The sequence below is a fragment of the Zootermopsis nevadensis genome, unplaced genomic scaffold (assembly GCF_977971745.1).
Source record: "Zootermopsis nevadensis isolate Lab colony 2312 unplaced genomic scaffold, Znev_1.0 Znev_ptg000013l, whole genome shotgun sequence".
NCBI lineage: Eukaryota > Metazoa > Arthropoda > Insecta > Blattodea > Termopsidae > Zootermopsis > Zootermopsis nevadensis.
Genome location: NW_028259145.1, coordinates 5,816,612 through 5,835,303, shown reverse-complemented (window position 1 = coordinate 5,835,303; position 18,692 = coordinate 5,816,612). Strand labels below are relative to the sequence as shown.

Below are 18,692 nucleotides of genomic sequence, written 5' to 3'. Positions count from 1 at the left end.
GGTTCCAAGAAATCCTGTTATTTGTTAAATTTTCTGATCTTTGAACACAAAAACTGCCACGGTGGTCTAGCGGTTAGAACGCTGGCCTTGTAATCCTGGGGTCTCGGGTTCGATTCCCGGCGGTGCCCGAATTTATGACTTGTGTTGGGCAAGGCCGTGGTCTAGGCATCACGGAGTTTTCCTCCGGGGGCTTCCCCGGTTTCTCCGTGGCTTCCCAACAATTACTCCATTCACACACAGAAGAAGGCAATGGCAAACCACTTCTGGATCATCTGCCAAGAACGTATATGAACAGGTCCCAGTCCGAGAAAAGGAGGGAAGGATCCTGTTCATATGGACCTGTCGTCAGACAGAACACTCAAATAATAATAAATAATTGAACAGAAGAAGTACAGTGTGTCCACAAAGTCCCTTCGGGGTTTTGAAAAATTATAGCGCGCAAACAAATTGAGCTAGTCACATGCAGTTTGCGGCAGATTACAGTGAAACTCTGGAAGATGGTGCTCCAACTCATTGGGGTCTGCAGGTACGCGCGTACCTAGGCAGGACATTTCCAGGAAGATGGATTGGCAGAGACGGTCCAGTGCCTTGGCCTCCACGTTCATCAGACATAACACCATTGGACTTTTTTCCTTTGGGGTTATGTCAAGAGCAATGTGTTCCGAACACCAGTTAACGGAGTTGATGACCTGAAAACCCATATCTGGAATGCGATCGGCTATTCCAGTGGAGATGCTCCACAGAACATGGTAAGAGCTCGAATATCGTCTGGACGTTCTCCGTGCTACCAAGGGAGCCCACATCGAGGTCTACTGAGGTCAGTAAAAATCTTCCAGAGCTTCACTGTAATCTGCCACAAGCCGCATGTGGCTAGCTCAATTTGTTTGCTCGCCATAATTTTTCAAAACCGCAAAGGTACTTTGTGGACACACTGTATCATAAATGGTACCGATGGGAGCGTACGCGTTTCGCGTTGCACGTTAAGATATTTGCAGTAAGTGCTTCAGTGCTCCATCTAATGACCGGGTAAGGATTAGTTCAGGACCCTCTTACATGACTATTGAGTGGGACGGCGGACCATATATCTCCTGTGATGGATTATGCGTGCCGCTGCTCGCATCCGTGTCCGGAGGCTGGAACTGCTGCAGTCCGAGTGCGCCTTGGTTCGTCAGTAACACGTAAATTCACGACGGACTGAAAATTCCTGCTTTCGCCAATCACATGTGGGCATTAACTGAGAACTTCAACTAAAAGTCAGCTGTTGCGGGGACCCGCCTTGTTCGTCGTCAGCGTGGAAGGTGGTTATGCTTGTCGAGGGCTGCCTGATGTTACCAGCGGTTTGCCGGGGATGACGGATGTTCAGCGGGTTGTTTGGCTAACCCGACTGAGTTTTTCCGTGATTTTCCTCAGTTGTAAGGCGGATACCAGGGGATAGTTTAAACGGGGTGAGGCTCGATTCTCCCCAACTGAGGAAGTCTTCAGTCACCATTTGTGGGTTCAACCTCGATATTTGCGTCCAACCAAAGTTATTTTCTCAGATGACAAATTGCGTGACGGGAGTCTGCCCAACTGCAAGCAACAACGTACCAAAGTTGGGACGGCCTTCACCCGAGACAAAAACCCATTAGCGTAAGTGCGTCAGCACTTACATTTTGTTAGAAACTTCTGTGGTTGTCTCCATGTGTTTCGAACGCAGGAGTTTTTTAGCAGAGCTTTCGTTTCGCGCTCTGCGGGTCTGTTCCATTGTTCTCCTCAGGTTGCTGTATTGAACACGCTCGATCGCCGTTGACCTAATTCTGCATTAGTCCGCAGTGTCTGAGTTCATCTTGATTGTGTGTTCTCATATGAAAACGCTGGGCCCGTCCCTTTGTTTGACAGACTGGATTATGTAATCCTGGAATAGTCTGCTGGTTGGCAGATTGCGTCGCGGTCCTTGTCTCTGCTGTCAGATTGCTGTCTGCTGTGTCGAGGTCTTCCGCGGTGACAATAACAGTTCACATTCAGACTCGGTTATGACGTCATCCTGGGGACCGGAGAAATTACGTGGTTATAAACGAGGGTCGTGCTAAGCGACGAAGGGATTAAATCAGATTTAAAGAAGAAATATACAGGATCATTTTGTGCAACACCAAAATACGCTTTAAATGTGAACTAGATCTTATTTTCCATTTGGTTTGAATTCTGGAATTACTCAAATCAATTTCCCGGAGCTTTTTGTTTCTTTCCACTCTCAATTTGTGGTATCCTCCACTCTTAACACTTTTCTTTTCTTTTCGATTTCAGCCATTCTGTCACTGAAGCTACTGTACTTTTTCCACGCATTTTCAGAGGGCAGTGAAAATTTTAAAGCACCCAAGGTCACTAGATTTTGTTTAAAAAGGGTCGTTGACACAGAGGGTAAACTTCGCCGTCCAGAGGTGCAGTTTGTGTCCATGCAAAGACGTGGCGTGAGAACACGGTGCCAGTCGTCGTTATGAACGAACTGACTATTCCTCGAAGGTCTTTGTGAGAGAGGCAGAAAGGCGCGTGTTTTATGGAGATTTAATTAGTACCACTCAATAAAAGACGCTGTATATATATATATTTAATTTTCTATTACAGTTTTTATTTTCAAACAAGTCCTCTTGTGCGTTTGGAGAAACTTTGAGATGCTTTGGGACTACAGCTGTTTCTGGATTCCAGTGCAGTGATGATGGTATTGCTTGAACGGGAGGGTGAGGCTGTGACGTTGTTGGGTTCGGGATCTTCGTGTGTCTGTTCTGGTGAGAAACGACCTGCTGAGTACGTCTTTGCCGGACAATGTGTGTTGATGGTATTGATGTGGGACGACATCTGTTTGTCCCGGTAGCCGCAGTTGTCTTATTTGAGCTGTTTGCGGAACAAACTTGTTTACAGTATCTCCCCTTGAGCAGTTTTCCAGCCCCTTAGCTAGTGCTCAAGTCTGCTGAGATAAACCTCTAGGTAACCGACGAGAAGGGATGGAATACGTCGGCCGTGTAGTCCGCATAATGCGTTAGCTCGACGTTGCGAGAGGGCGTAGGCATTTCGTTTATACGGACTCAGGAGACAAGTCGGTCCTGGGGCCACTACGCTTGAAATTCAGACTTCAGGGAAATTGTTCGTAATGATCTCGGACGGAGGTGGAACAAAGGGAATGGGCACCGTCTCCTTTGCGAGTGCTGCTTACGTTCTTCAGGGCAAAAACGAAGTGCTCGCATGAGCTGCTCACGGAGAAGTCCCCCAACCCTCGGTGTTGTCGAGATATAGCCCGATTCTGATGATCCGGTCCACGTGTTTCAAGCTTTTCTTTGCGGAAATCCTGGCGTTCTACAGCTGGATAGGATGACCCAGGTTAACGTTCCGTTTTCAACCATGGTCGACATACAGACATGTGGCAGAGGTGCTCTTTGAACCTCGTCTTACTTTAACGTCCCCTGTAATGACCTGAACTCATGCTGTAACCGGAGGCACCTCGGAGTATTTCGTTATCCCAGTAACCAAGAAAACCCACGAGCAACGCGCTGGTTCAGTAACAATATCAGCAAATCCTTTGTGACGCTTGAAAAGAGTTAAGTGCAGAAGCGAAGTCTCGTATAACCGGTTCAAGTGACCCCTCGTGAAGGTGATAGAGCGGTCGGTGTACGTGGCACAATCCTGACTTCGTACCCCAAAAGCATATTTAACGCATCCCTCCTCGAATTTTGCGTTATGTTTGTCCCACCGCTGTGATATTTCCTTTTTTGTCTGTGCTGTGGTACATTGGTGCTTTCAAAGCCGTATTTAATTAATTTTTTGTGTTTTTCACACATAGAAAATAATCCCTTACTTCAAATGAACACATATAACATATATGTAATTCGGTGGATTTATGCTGTGACGCTACATTCCCTGACTTGGACGCGGATTTATTTACGCATGTATCACGGCCTGTTGATTTCCATGTTCAGTGCAGATCTACACGCATTTGTGAGCCATATTTTAAAGCGTGTTCATTTTTAAAAGAGGGTTGTTATTTGTTATAAAGGGATGTGTGTAGTTCTTTATCAAAATTTAATTGAGTAAAGACCGTAATATTTTTCAGTGCATCAGAAGAATTTAAAAAAAGGCTGGATACTGGAGCCCAATTATGCAACAGCCAGCAACACAGCCCCTAGATGAATATTCTTGCTGATCGTAATCGCCTCCCCGCGTTAGCTGAAGGACGTTGAAAGAGGTTGGATGTCTTGTAATAAATTCCTGTTTTACAACGAAATCCGCGACTCAACTTTTGTGAGAGACAGAAAAACTGCGAATAAGCTGGCACACAATATTACATTCAAAATTCTCAGAAGATATCATCTTTGTAGTAACTTGTTTGCTTTAACCTGCTATTAAAGTTGTGGACCTCAGGGCTCATTTGCCAGTTGTTACGAGATAAAGCTGACGATTACTGGTTTAGTGCTAGCAACATTAGAATTTTGTCATGCGACTTTGTTGAACGCTGTACATTGCAGATCGTTTCAAACGATTTCTTGTAACTGATTGCGACCTTCGTAAAAAAACATTAAAATATACTAATAAAAATTATGTCTGTATGCCAGCAAGTCGTCAGAAATCCTAAGTTTTCCAAGTGATAACTTCCATTCAGATGTTTAAGTTGATTCTCTACTCTAAAGGAAATTTCCGAGCTGTAGTCGCATCGAATCTGTGCAAGATTTACATTTAATTCATGTTTGCAGTTGTTCCCTGATGTATTCAGATATTTGATGTCATTACGGTATTTTTGGAAAGCTCCATTGTTTAAATTCCTTGTGACTAGTTTTTCCTGTGTACGATTTAACATATTTTGATGCCGGCGGTATAGTCGGCGCAGTAGTTTTTGGCCGGTGGAATTTTCAAGGGGAAGGCTAGGAGCGAGTCTCTTTTGCGATAGTATAATGCTGACTGCACCGAGGAGCTTATCGGACTGAACGCCCAAACAAAAGAAATACGCTGACCGCGCCACCTCAGTACACAGACTAGGCCCGTCCGCCAGCTCCGATAGCTTCTCCGCCGGCCAAAAACGTATCTGAAGTGGTAGGCGACGTTTCAGTTTTAGCAATTGATTATGGCGTCTAAAATGATTCTGGAAATGCTTTTGTAGAAGTAGTGACTGGTATTTTCACGTTACTAGCAAGTTTAGTTCGAAGAATGCTGGTAGCTTGTTCGCAAGAGATTAATTAATGTCTTATTATTGAATGCGCGCGCAGCTGTATTGCACTTAAGCTGCTCTTTTGCGAGAGCTTCATTACGTACAAGACACTGTCGACGTTCTACGTTCACGAGTTAATGAGTAAAACCGAACGCCATAAAACCTGATGTTTTGTCATTAACAGTCGCTTTCGCCTTTAAAACTTCGCACGGTGTCAGGAGACGCTAACAATCCGAGCCCATAACCACTCGTAACAATCTAGGTTTTAACACGTAGGTATATTTGAATTTCTTAGCTCCTGTCTCGAGAAAAGCCAATAGAAAGGACACCACCACAATTACAGTTCCTTCGGGTCACGTCCATTACAGAACACTGCCTACAGCTCTACTCAGACTGCCTAATCTTTATGCATTTCATACTACATAATCACCACTGAGAATACTACTATATAACTTTATAAAAACTGAAGTTGTGTGTTTTGCAGTAAATTAATTCGGTTTTATGGTAAATACGTTTCATTTTTCATGTATTTTGTTACGATTAACCATGTTTAGGAACCACAGACCCTGCAAAACTGGCTTAAGATTAATATTTTCATTCATTCCAGTATTTGACGAAGTTTCGACGCTGCATAAAACAAAATTAGAGGTTATAGCTTAATTAGCCAGTGATCATTATGCCAAGGGATAGATTACTAAAGCCATGCTACCTGGGCAGGGACTGCCACGGTGGTCTAGTGGTTAGAACGCTGGCCTTGTAATCCTGGGGTCTCTTGTTCGATTCCCGGCGGTGCCCGAATTTATAACTTGTGTTGGGCAAGGTCGTGGTCTAGGCAACACGGAGTTTTCCTCCGGGGGCTTCCCCGGTGTCTCCGTGGCATCCCAACAATTACTCCATTCACACACAGAATAAGGCAATGGCAAACCACTTCTGGATCATCTGCTAAGAACGTATATGAACAGGTCCCAGTCCGAGAAAAGGATGGAAGGATCCTGTTCATATGGACCTGTCGTCAGACAGAACACTAAATAATAATATAATAACCTGGGCAGGGACGATCATAGTCGGAAAATTAGGACTAGGAAACAAAGAACGGATGTGGGCAAATATTCCTTTGTAAATAGGAACATAAGAAGCTGGAACCAATTACCTCCAGTCGTGCTAGAATCTTTCCCCTGTAAATTAGGCACCTTTAGAAAGAGGGTTAGAAAAGTAGTTACAAGCAAGGGGTTATTAAGTGGGGATTAGATGGTGATAAGGGAAGTGAAGTGTCTTAGTCTCCAAGTGATGAAGGGCTGTAGTTCTTTGGGATAAAAGTTTCATGTACTGAGAGCGGACTTTATATTCTAATCTAAGTATTGTGATTAATTAGTGGATGTGTGTTTTTGTATTGTGTGTGAGTGTGTCCACGTAAGGTGGAATGTTCTTGTAAGGGTGGATGTCTAGTTATGTATGTAGGATGTTCTACGGAGTGTACTTGTTTATATAATATGAATTTTGTTGTAATTGTAGAGTGTAAGGACCACTGCCACCGGGTGCAAACCCAATTGCAGTAAATAAATAATAATAATAATAATAATAAATAATCTGGAGAGATTGTGATGGAAATTACAGTAGAAACTGAAATAATATTAATTGTTTCAAAGTTTGTATCACTGCATGGTTACAAGTTGTCTCTTGCAGTCAGTTAAATAAAGTGTCAATTGAATAAAAATTTTCTTGGATATTATCCATCGTCTAGTAAATATAAAACGTAAAACGACGTTTCGGAGATGGGACTCTATATCCGTCTTCAGGTTCCTACTCAGTTGGGCCCACTAGATAGAGCTAATCCCTATCTCCGGAGATAGGGATTTACGTTTTATATTTACTAGACGATGGATAATATCCAAGAAAATTTTTATTCAATTGACTCTTCACCATCGTCAAGAAGTTTTAGATTTGATATAAATAAAGTGTCATCGAAAATGTCTGAATTGTCTGCGGGAACGTTTCTAAACAGCGTTAGTTGTGTTACCACCTCAGACATTAGAGGAGCTTTGGTATTCTCCACGTGTGATGTCCTTGAAATGCGTGTCATAATAGTTCATGCGAAATTTATTAAATCGGTTTTGTTAATTTTGTGTCTGCGCAATGCAAGTTTTTAACACAACAACAAACTGTAATTGACCTCGCGGATTAGCGCATTGCGTGAGCAGGTTACCACATGTGACCTGCGTGCAGACTTGTACAATCGCATCGATATTGTGTGTTTATGAATGCAATCTGATTGTACTGAATTCCAGCCATTAATTAATATTTTTATATGACTTTTCATGCCTCCTCATTTTGGAAGGCTTACTTTGACCAGGAAGTAGGTGGCGAGTGCGATGTGGAGGTGACCGGAAGAGGAAAGGGCTGGAGCGCTGTCCAGTTAGGAAAAACACGGAAAGAAGTTTTATCGACGAACAAGTTAGGAAGGCGTTTGCATGCACACCGTTTGAAGAAGATATTCTCTCACCGCTTTTTCCCAAACACAAAATCTGCTTTCGACTGGGCAGATCGCCGTCCTGACCTTTCTCCGGTCACATCCCAAAATCACCCCACTCACCATTTACTGCCTGGTGCACAAACAAACGACTTCCTGGACTCGAAGTTACCCGTCCACTCTGAAGGTGGCAATGGCAGTGTTTTTCGAAGTGTTGTTAAACATTAATATTCCACGAGGCATGTCCCCTAAAACCAATGTTACGTGTTTGTAATTGCAGGCAACTCACATTTCAGACTGGACAGTGATGACCCTTGAACTAGGTGATCGGTTTTAACCCAATATTAAAAACGCAGGACGGACAGCGCTTTAATTGGACGTTATTTGTCCAGTTGAGATATTAAAAACATTTTTTATAGAATACCTGTCTCGAAAATTAATAGGGGAACTGATACCTCAATACGAGTGTGATATATTGTTCTTGTTATGAAGGGGTGAGAGAGGCTGTGTCTGTGTGGGACTGGACCTCATACGGGCCTATTGTCCCTCCCCCAAATGATATATGAGTAAACATGGAGCATCTATGAAGTGACACTGACGAGGAAGCCGAGGGACTCGGAGAGAAAGCTGTCCCAGTGCCACTTTGTCCACCGGAAATCCGCGAGGACCAAACCTTGTGAGGAGACCCGGGCCGTCGTGACGACAGCCCGGACGGCCGATTCTGGTGTCGAGGAACACGGTCAAGGCCCTCGATCTGAAAGTCTGCTGTCCACTCGTCAGTCAGCCTCGGATGAAGAAATCAAACGGGCAGATAAATTATTAGCGTCTAGCAAGACCGGACGTGTCAGAACACTTTTTAGCAACATCGGTTTGGCCCGCGTAAATAATTATTTTTTCTGTTTTATTTCGCGTATATTGCACCAGAAAAGTCTGTGTCCTTTGCGTTCTATCTGAAACGTATCGTATCCTTTTTCTTCTTATGTAGAGAACAACTGAATCGTTTCGCCTTATCTACATGCTAAAAGCATTTGTACATAATGCGTGTCTTTATACAATATATGTAATTTAGTGATAATGCTGCTGATTTGTGCGCTTATTTTCACTAAACTAGAGCAGAGCGCTCCTTTCGGAGTTCCTCTGAGGGTTGGTCAAGTTTTTAAAACGTAACCAACCCCCCCTTCGGTTGCGTTTTAAAATCTTGAGTAAGAAACTAAACCAACCCCCCCGAATGGGGGTTAAAACACTTGACCAACCCCTCCCTTCGGGGGAGTTGGTTGCGTTTTAAAATCTTGAATAAGAAACTAAACCAACCCCCCGAATTGGGGGTTAAAACACTTGGTCAAGTGTTTAAAACGCAACCAACCCCCCTTTGCGGGGGTTGGTCGCGTTTTAAAATCTTACGTAAGACACTAAACTAACCCCCCCGGAGGGGTTAGTTTAGTTTCTTACTCAAGTCATTTGTTTACTCGGCATTGTTGTGTTGGTACAACAATGCCGAGTAAACAAATATAACGTAACATTGTTTGATGACGTCATTTTTTGACGACAGCGGGGAATCAAAAATTTTTATAGTAGACTACGTCAGAGCTTTATCAGGGTTTTGGTTTTTAAAAAGTTTTGTTGGTTATCCAGTCTGAATGTCAACATGACAACCAATTTCACTGCGCTAGCCTTGGGCGGACGTTACTATAAGAGACTTTTATTTTATTGAGCGATATCAGGTTATGCTGTAGCATTACATCGGTCAGGATTTTAGTACGGTTCAACAGAATGATTCCATACTATTATGACGGTAATCGTCAACAGATTAAGGAACTAAATTTAAAACGTATTTCCGACAACCCAGTGAAATACGTGCATTGTCTGCTGAACTACAGGAAAGGAGCCCCCGATATCGTTGGAATTGTACCTTTGAGTAATTCCATTAAGCCGGTGGATTCTTCTACGTTTGCGGATTGAAACAGATTAAAATGCAGTCACCGAATGAGCTAAGAAAAATCTCGTAGCTGAAAGTACAGTAGACAGGTTGACCTAGATGCAGTTGGCATGTAGGTAAATTGCACTGGAACCCCAGCGAAAATTATAGAAACTGGTTTTCAGTTCGCCGCATTTAAGAGAAGGATAACTGGAAGGAATTCTGGAAGACGTCTTCTTGCATCGGAAACATAACCTTAAGGCCTTACATTGTCATCCATGGTTAGTTGTGCTTAAACGTCATCCATTATGTGGAAACTCTGAGTACTGCTGCATGGATTACGCCATTGGATTCAAAATTTCAGCAGCGACTGTATGTTGTCGTAAGATTATTGCAATGATAAATTAGTAATTTCGATATTTTCGTGTGCCTCTGTCTTTACGGGAAATTTTCGGATGCTTCGTTCTATAAATGCGTAATTCTGATTCATGATCCTTTTCCATGGTCCATTTGCCTTAACGAAAAAGAGCTTGTCGCTGCCCTGTTGCGCAGTTTCGATATCTACTTTGTCACTGTGACGCTTAAATGTCTTGTGAAGATGGAAACGAGACATTTTTTAACGTTAAAAAAGGGTGCCCGCTTTTGAGTTATTCCCTGAAGCGTTCAGCTTCCTGTAATGTCTGAAGGAACCCTGCGCATAAGGTTAGGTTAGGTGATGATACGAGTTTCAGCGTCGAATTTAGAGACCTGTGTACGAGGTGCGATCGGAAAGTTTCAAGACTGCGCCTATAAAAACCCGTACACTTATCTCAGGTATTAAATTCATCCATCACCCTCGAAGTAGTTCCCCTGGGAGTGAACACAACGATCCCAGCGCCGCTGCCAAGCCTGGAAGCATCCCTGGAAATCTTTCTTTGTCAGCCTGTCAAGCACCATCTGCGATTCTGCCTGAATCTCTTCTATCGTCTCAAATCTCCTTCCCTTTAGCTGAATTTTCATCTTTGGGAAGAGGAAGAAGTCACACGGAGCTAAATCCGGCGAATAAGGAGGGTGCGGGATGACGGCCATGGTGTTTGAGGCCAAAAACTGCCGAACTTTGAGGGCGGTGTGCGCTGGCGCGTTGTCATGATGCGTCGCATGTGGAGTTCTTCGTTTAGAATCAGCTGACAGGTCCCATAGCCTATCCCAACAATGTCGCACAAGTCGTTGATGGTACGACGTCGATCTTCGTGAATGGCCTGCCGAATCTTCGTAACATTTTCGGGCGTTGTGCTCGAAGATGGTCGTCCAGAACGCTCGTCATCATCATCGACAGAGGTTCGGCCATTTTTAAAACGTGAATGCCACACAAAAGTTTGTGCACGACCCATTGCGGACTCCCCAAATGCTTGCTTTAGCATTTCATAGGTTTCCGTAGCCGTTTTGGCGAGTCTTTGGCAGAATTTGATGCACACGCCATTCCGAAACCGCAGGAGGGTCGGTGTAATGCACTACCAAAACGCCGGTAACTAAGAAACAAATGCTAATTCGATGATGCCGGCTGGCACACTGATTCACTATGAATGTAGGCCGCACCCCCTAACGGCAGAAGCTCGTACTACATCCGGTTCGCCCTCTATTGACACAGTCTTGAAACTTTCCGATCGCACCTCGTATGTTGTGGAGTGTTTACAGATCCACACGAATGGATCCAGTCGTGGAGTTAGCACACAGTTCTTCTGCTGTATTGTGTAAAGTAATTTTGTTCATACGGACTCACCTTCTAAAACATGTCTTTTAAACCCTGTAAAGAAGTAGAAAAATACGTCGCCAAGAACTTTGTGAAGAGAGTGTTCCAGCTACGATGCAGTGTATTCGCTTGATTCTATGCTTTCACTGCAAAATGCCCTGAATCTCTTATGTTAATTCTCAGCAGGTGGAGAAGCGTTTATAATTTATTACATCCGTTTATTGCTTTGAGCAAAAATGGACGATACTTTTTTTTCGAGGAGAAGTAATTCATAGCATGGAAAGGTTTAAATCTGCCATAAAATTCCGTATGTAAGTGGAATGTGAAATTGTGAAATGTAAGCATCTGGAAAAAAGTGTAGGATAATAACATGCTTTTTACTATTTAAATATTAATCAGTCATGAATTACTTCAAGCTTGTTTTTAGTTTATTTCAAAGTACTAGAGCAGTTTTAATAATGGAAGGAGCAAATCTGTGAGTTTCTCAAGTTTCGAAGGCGAGATTTTATACGGCGTTAAAAAAACTGGTTTGTAAGGATTATCCCACAGACCTATATTTATAAAAATGATACACGCTTTTTGGTAAATTATCACATTAAACGCTGCCGACGAATTTAGTACATAAATGTTTACTAGAAAGTCTCATCGAGGGGTCCTTTTTTCAAAGGCTATTAATGTAAATTGATATTAACTAAAATTTTATTCAGCGTGTTCTCTAAAATGGCGGTGTGGATTTTAGATATTTCTACCGCTGAATGTAAACGCCACGCCATTAACTCGTTAAACATTTATTTCTGGTTACACTGCACGTATAAACACGTCATTGATAATATACAGCACGGCACTCAAAAGATTATTTTTTTTAAAGAACGTCGTGCTAGAAATACATATTTCGTATTCCAAAGCCGATACAGAAAAATGTCCAAGGGTTGATAAAACTGAAATACGATTAGTGAGTGAGCTGTGTTGTGGTCGTTTCAGTTTGAAAAGCGGGAGGAAGCCATTTGGGACGCGATGTTTTGCTGTTGTGTGTTGTTTTTCTTTGTTGCCGTGAATCTGCGCTGGTTGTGTAAACAATATTAACGGTTTATTGAGCGTCTGTTTGCGCATGCGTGCTTACGACTGTGTGACTAGCAGAAAAATGATGCTGTAACTTAATTTCTTAAGTTGTGCAAATTGAGACAGATGTTGAAGTTTGTGCTTAAAACGCAGCTGATGGTGACTGGTTTTACATCGAGATTAAAAGTGTAGTAAGAATTAAAAATTGTGGGTCGTTATCCGACGTTGGAATGGAAGTTGGTGTAGTTTGAGTCCGAATTATTTCGCCACGTGTCAGACCACCAAAAAAAAAATGTCGGTCTGTTATTGTGATTCATAAAGACTGTTTGTACTTCGTCGAGCATTGAACCGGGGAGTCGGGCGGAGGCAGACGACCTAAGAGTTAATTACACGCAGCGTTCTGTGTCACTGTACATGTCGTTGGCATATATTTAGAACGTCGTACCGCAGATTGTTGGGTACATTTCCAGACTATTCTCTGTCGTCCGGGAGACAGATTCTAATCAGCGGTCTCTCGTCTATGTGGGGAACACAGGATTTGCCAGGGGTCGCCGTAATAGCTGCAGTAAACCGTGACAGTCTTAGTTCCGTTGTTGAGGAAATCAGTGTAGAAATACAGACCCTCGGTGACGGCGAAGTCAGTCATCCGGGCAAGGTCCTGGGCTACGTTGATTAGAGATGCCCGTTAAAATGCATTTAAGGCAATTTAGGATATTCCAGTTATAATTTTAACTATTGAATACCAACTCTCTAGAAGTGACCCATCAGATTCATGCAAGAGAAAAGCTGTCCCGCTATACGCCATGCAGGCGCTTGGGAGGAGAGGCGTTTAGCTCGTAATCTTTCTTGACCTCGGCGCTAGATGGGGTTGAGTGGTCAGCATCACGCCCCGGCCGGCTTTACCCCCGGGATCCATTTGATAGGAGGCTGGGTGGGCCCCAGAATCGGTCTGGACGTCGAGGCTAGAGGAAAAATCCTCTGGACCCATCGGTCTTTCCTTTTTGTAACTCTGAATTGTTGTGCGGGAAGCCATTACATTGACAACAAATTTAAATTAAGATAGTCTAACGAGGCAAGAGTGTTAGGTTAGACCGTAATCGTAATTAGTTTATGCTTTTAAACTGCTCTCCTTCGTAAAGCTGTTTACCCACAAGTATTGAACGTGATGAATGCGCCACCTGAAAAACTAGTAAGAATTATAAATGGAATTCAAATTTAGCCTATTAACGTCTTTCTCTGCTCTTTCTGGGGATGGATGAAATGCATGATTTATGAATAGTCCATCTCTGAAGTTACGTCATCCACTGTTGAAGAAATGGCCAATCCCTTAAACCGTTCCTACGCCATTGTTCTGAAGGAGACCTTGGTCGGATTCAGCATCGAAGATCTTCTTTTGATGGGTGCAGTTGGGAATAGTCGTAATTATTCACAGCGGAATGAAAAGGTTTGTAGCTAAAGTGTGATTTTAAACACGCCCCTCAGATAAAAATTAAACTAAGGCAACGGAAGAAGGAGACAAGGCGTCTCTGATACGGGGTGCGATCGGAAAGTTTCAAGACTGTGTCAATAGAGGGCGAACCGAATGTAGTACGAGCTTCTGCCGCTAGGGGGTGCGGCCTACATTCATAGTGAATCAGTGCGCCAGCCGGCATCATCGAATTAGCATTTGTTTCTTAGTTACGGGCGTTTTGGTAGTGCATTACACCGACCCTCCTGCGATTTCGGAATGGCGTGTGCATCAAATTTTGCCAAAGACTCGCCAAAACGGCTACGGAAACCTATGAAATGCTAAAGCAAGCATTTGGGGAGTCCGCAATGGGTCGTGCACAAACTTTTGTGTGGCATTCACGTTTTAAAAATGGCCGAACCTCTGTCGATGATGACGAGCGTTCTGGACGACCATCTTCGAGCACAACGCCCGAAAATGTTACGAAGATTCGGCAGGCCATTCACGAAGATCGACGTCGTACCATCAACGACTTGTGCGACATTGTTGGGATAGGCTATGGGACTTGTCAGCTGATTCTAAAGGAAGAACTCCACATGCGACGCATCGCAGCCAAGTTTGTGCCAAGGCTCCTGTCTGAGGACCAGAAGCAGAATCGACTTCTCGTTTGTCAGGAGCTCAAAGATCTTGCCGGATCGCCGGATTTAGCTCCATGTGACTTCTTCCTCTTCCCAAAGATGAAAATTCAGCTAAAGGGAAGGAGATTTGAGACGATAGAAGAGATTCAGGCAGAATCGCAGATGGTGCTTGACAGGCTGACAAAGAAAGATTTCCAGGGATGCTTCCAGGCTTGGCAGCGGCGCTGGGATCGTTGTGTTCACTCCCAGGGGAACTACTTCGAGGGTGATGGATGAATTTAATACCTGAGATAAGTGTACGGGTTTTTATAGGCGCAGTCTTGAAACTTTCCGATCGCACCTCGCACATCGAAGTACAGCGCGAGACACTGGGCCTTGGGCCATCCCCCTCTGCTGTGACGTCAGGGGTGCAACTGACATCGAAGGACTGCGTGTTTGTATCAACTGACGGATTTCACTGCGCAAGTTTTTAATAACGGGGGCTTCGTGTAGTTGTTAAATCGAAGCAAAATAAAATAATGCGATACAAAGGGTTTTTAAGCAGTTTATTTATTGTACGTGTTGCATAAAGAGGAGATTCATAAATTGTATTCGTCGCCAAATATAATTGGAGAGATAAAGTCAAGGAGGGTAAGATGGGCAGGGCATATAGCTCGCATGGGATAGAAGAAGAATGCATACAGGGTTTTGGTGAGCAAGTCAGAAGGAAAAAGTCTAATAGGAAGACGTAGTCGTAGTGTGATGATAATATTAAAATGGATATTAGAAAATAGGATGATGTAAGACTGGAGTCATGTGGCTCAGGATAGCGAACAGTGGCGAGCTTTTGTGAACACTATAATGAGCCTTCGGTTTGCATAAAGTTTTGGAAAGTTTACGAGTGGCTGAGCGACTGTTGGCTTCTAAGGTACTCGGCTCTGTGCAGTGGGTAAGGTTGTACTGTACCTAAATAGTAAACGTTTGAACAATGAAGGTACCTCAGATTTCTTAATAAACTTTTATTTTGGAACCTGTAATTCTTTGGTTGTGGAACTTTTGGAAGTGACTTGCGTTGCGTAGCAATTCAGCTGTTCAGAGCACGTTAAACAATTGTAATTAGAATATTCTGGGGGGGGGGGGGGGAAATTCAGGCACCTGAACGCGCATGTCGCCAATATGTTAAACACAAATGGCTACGTATCGCATTTTGAAGCACACAAATGGCTGTTTCCCCCAGAGATTAGCAAACCGCACTGATATTAATGATCAGTGAGTGATAGCGAACAAATTGAATCGCGCAGTTGCGCCCGGGCGGGGGATCGGTCACGAGACTGCGTTGTGCTGTTGGATCGCCGAATTGAGGTGACCCCACCTGTCACAGCGATAAATTTGCGTCGTATTTTAAAGGATTATTTGTATTTCATACTTAGAAGTCAGGCAATAACGGGAATGGCTACTGGCTGGATGTCCTGGCTTCGGTTCCTGGCAATAAAATCTCGTGCAACAAGCCGGGTCAGTCGAGGACAGTGTTTTTGTCTACAGCTTACATTGCTTGTCGCCCGAGAAGATTTGTCTTCAGTCCACATGAGAGCTTCAAGTCGAAGAAGAATGTCTCTACCTGACGTCGTTTCCATCTCAATTCCGATCCAGCCTAACTGGGTAGGCTGCCTGAAACAATGCGGCCAGAGATTTCATCTAAGATTTATTTCCCAGTAGGAGCAGGAATGTTTCTTTGCCAGTGTCGAGGCCGTATCTGGAATCTACCAGCCTCTGACACGATGACCGTCGACGAATGTTTCTCCAGAGATGAAAAAGCCGGAGCTTGAAGCTGAATGTACTGGGCATTACCTCCATTCCCCCTCTCAATTCTTGACGTTGTGTTTAGGCACAGGAACCATCTCACTCTCCTCTCTCTCCAACATTTTATTCTTGAAGGCCGCGTTCAAGAAGTCCCGAGGTCTGAGACAGGCTAGCTCAGCCCGCGTGTTTACTTAACATTCTCTCCGAGTCCATGTCTGTCGTCTGCCGAACTTGGCCTGTGTCACATCCAGACGCCTACTGCGGTCTCTACTTCCCGAACTTTCTCCAGGCTAATGCCGGGATGGAACGTCAACAACATCTTGACAACTTCCTTTCTCATCTTTTTGCAATCCGTCATTCAGACTTCTTACCATTTAACGCTGTATCAAGCCAGTTGATGGAGCGCTTTTAAATAACCCAAGAATCCATATCCTAAATCACCTTCCACAATAATCCTTCGACTTGATTTGTGGAACTCCTCAGGTTTTGTAACAGTGAATATGATTTTGTAGATCAGAGTCGTTCTGTGCCACGGAAATTCGCAGTGTTTTCATGTTCTGATACTAAATTCGGCGAAAGTAATCCAGCAATCATTCGTCGTGATCAGCTGCATGTATAAACGATCTTCTTCTGTTAGAAGATGACGAGTTTTGATGACGTCAGAGCTCCAGATTTTGAAGCCGGAAGTTTTATGTTTGAATACTGGTAATTCCTCTTGTAAAAGACGTATTTTTTCATGAAAACCTATTACTAAGTCGATGATGCCTTAAAATTGAGGTAAAATGGTAGTTTCTGTTTTATTTAACGCTTTATTCTCAGTTTCATTTGTAATTTAGAGTCGAATTACTGGTCGTGTTTAATTGTTAAATATAAGAAAGGAAGTGGTTGTCGCCAGTTTGAAAGTTTTGGTATTTGTATGAAGGAACTGAGGAAGACCACGAAAAAAGTTAGCACCGCGTCGATGTCTGAACTTCTGATTGCTACTCGCTTTGAGGCAACCGTCTTGTGATACGTTGTGTGTGCCATCCTGACAGTAGCTAGTACGTAGTACCACCGCCTCTCCTCTGGCGTTTTGCGCACAGCTGCGCATGCGTGTGGACTCTGGGAATTGTTACCTCTTACAGACCTCATAAACAATGGGTAAAAATAATTCTTTCGTCTTCCAGAGTCTGAATATCGAAAGCAAGAACAAACATGTGTGGATCTATGAGTATGATAGGTTTATGGCCTATTTTTGAAGGATCAGTAATGACAGAAATGTTTTAAAGATTTGTATTATCGTACCCCAGAATTGAAGAAATGTTTAGGTATTAAACTAAAAATCAAATTTTTACATAAATAACTTTTTAAAAACAGTTATTTGATTGGAACAGTCGACGTACCGAAATTATGTGTATATATATTACTGAAAGTTGCTTCGCCAGCGGGGAGTGAGTTTGAGAAACGAGTGTAACCCGACATTAACCGACTGTGGCCGATTCAGAGTGCAAGCGCACTGGCAGGGATGCTAACTTTCGTACAGTGATTTTGAAGGTAAATATTCGCGTCTTATAAGCCGAAAAATACAGTGTGTAATTTTTTGCATTACTGTTTCACAAAAATCGTCCTGAGCGCCCTGTTCCCGGACAGCACCAGTTTGTGGCCCCATGTTTTATGAGGGACAAAGTTCCATACCCGTGTAAAACAAAAAGTTATATTTTAATCTAATGGCTTTTAGATACGAAGTGGAGAGGTTGTGTTTCTTTAGTGTGGCATCGAGCATTACCAGTATTTGATTGCCTCCAAACTTCGTGCTGAATGTAGTTTTGATTTCTGATTTTCACTGCCAAATATTTTAATTCTGCCGTGTCTCACAAAGAAGAAGTAGCTATCATTACATAATGTTTTTCCGTAATCTCTGGTTAGGGGACATGCACACAAACTGTTCGATCTGCTTCTTTTTAAAACTCAGTGGATCAAGAAGTGTTGGTACGAATGAAGCAAGAGTCCAGTAATGTTCGTCTTTTATGCCGGCAGGTTGGCCGCCCCTGCGCCGTGTTGAGCGCAGTTAATTGAGCCGTGACGTGGTCTCCTCGCGGTCGTCATGAGGGAGTGACTGTCTGAGCTATTGGATCTTCTTCGCTGTTGGCAGGAAGCGAGAGCTACCAGCTGCAAGCGAGTGGGTGTTTGTTTGTCGCGTTGTATCAATTGTGTGTTTCGGGGTCAGCCCCTAGACTGTTGCTCCAAGCACTGCACTGCAAACAAACTTGTGTGCTTTTGCAAGTGGAGAGCGCCTTTCGTGCTGTTCAACAACGCATTCTGAGAAAAAGAATGGGAATTCTTCTTTTCTGATTGGAAGTCTGAAGGAAGGTAAGTGACAACTTCGAATACAATTTGTTGCAAGTTATGACATGAAGTCACACACCAGTTATACATGTCTCATTTTTCTTCGTTTTCGTACTGATTTTCAGTGCAGTTGGCTTTGATACCCTTAAGTTTCAGTACTCGT

At 43.4% G+C, this 18,692-nt stretch overlaps 1 protein-coding gene across 8 annotated transcripts in view; it reads left to right on the top strand.

The window, feature by feature from the left end:
• LOC110834417 (uncharacterized) overlaps positions 1–18,692 on the top strand; it is a 206,668-nt gene that overhangs the window by 11,057 nt on the left and 176,919 nt on the right. For 5 of the 8 annotated variants that reach the window (XR_015535049.1, XM_087348496.1, XM_087348494.1 and 2 more), the window contains exon 2: positions 18,221–18,553. The exons of the other annotated variants lie outside the window; for them this stretch is intronic. The gene's annotated coding sequence lies outside the window, so the exon portion shown is untranslated. The remainder of the gene's footprint in view (positions 1–18,220; positions 18,554–18,692) is intronic. 8 annotated transcript variants of the gene reach the window in all.